Below are 1,297 nucleotides of genomic sequence, written 5' to 3' on the forward strand. Positions count from 1 at the left end.
GGCTCTTGGCCCGGATATAGTGCGGGAGGCGGAGGAGAAAGTTCGCCTTGCCCGGCAACGGTTAGCGACGGTGCAATCTCGGCAAAAGAGTTACGCCGACAAGCGAAGAAAAGACCTAGAGTTCGCGGTAGGAGACCGCGTGTTTTTAAGAGTATCGCCAATGCGCGGAGTAAAATGTTTTAGGGTCCGTGGGAAGCTGAGTCCCCGATATGTTGGACCATTTGAGATATTGGAGCGTGTGGGTGCGGTAGCGTACAAGCTCGCACTACTACCGAGACTCGCGGGAGTTCACAATATTTTTCATGTGTCAAATCTCTAAAAATATATTCGCAACTCGACACAGTTTCGAATGGAGTTTCGAGGGGGGTTCAACGAGGTTTCTCCTTCTTCTTCTCCATCCGAGTGATGAACTAGAAGAGGAAGTGGAAGAAAAGGAAGAAAAGAAAGAAAAGAAAGAAAGAAGAAGAAGAGGAAACAGAACATCTCTCTCTCTCTCTCTCCTCTCACACTCTCCCACTCCTTTACTCTCTTTTAGAGTAATCGGGGGTGTTGTTTCGGTAACCCAACGTTTTAACGTCGGTTTGGGGAGTTGAAAGTGAGAAAGTGCGACGGACCTGACCCGTCAAGCGCGTCCTCCCCTGGTCAGAGAGGTAGTCCTTGGCCAAGGGCTTCGAACAGGGTCGCGTCGGTCTCGACGACGCGCGCTACGCTGGCCAGAGAGAAACCCCTCTGGCCAGAGAGCCCCTGGCCAGAGAGTCCGTCCCTGGCCAAGGGCTCTCGACCAAAGAGTCCTGAATCGGTTTAAAAACCGACAGAGTAAAGAGTGCGCAAGCCCCTGGCCAGAGAGGAAGTCCCTGGCCAGGGGTTCTCGACTTTTGGACGTTTTACGTCTAAAGTGTTAAAATCGAGAGCTTTTGGAGGGCATTGAGTGAAAACTAGTAAAATTGTGAGAGCCTGAAAGGCTTCACAAGGTAGGAGCGTGAAACCAGTTAAAATGATTTCAAGCTATAAATAAAAGGCTGAAGAGCCATATAATGTAAGAGGTGGGGAATTTTATTAAAGCAGGCGCTTTAATGCGTATGGAGTTGAGCAACTGAGTTTATTTACGTCTATGAGAGAGGCGTACCAGAGGAGCTCGAGGGTTCACCGAAGAGCGTGTCGTACCAACGAGGTAACCTGAAAGTGCAAACCTTAGAACGCTGAAGCGTTGAAAAATTGAAGAGCTGGCTCCTGCGTGTGACCCATGAGGAGCATGCTGTATAGAAGTGCATCGAGATGCCCGAGTATGAGGTTATGT

This window comes from Ananas comosus, linkage group 1 (assembly GCF_001540865.1).
Source record: "Ananas comosus cultivar F153 linkage group 1, ASM154086v1, whole genome shotgun sequence".
Lineage (NCBI taxonomy): Eukaryota > Viridiplantae > Streptophyta > Magnoliopsida > Poales > Bromeliaceae > Ananas > Ananas comosus.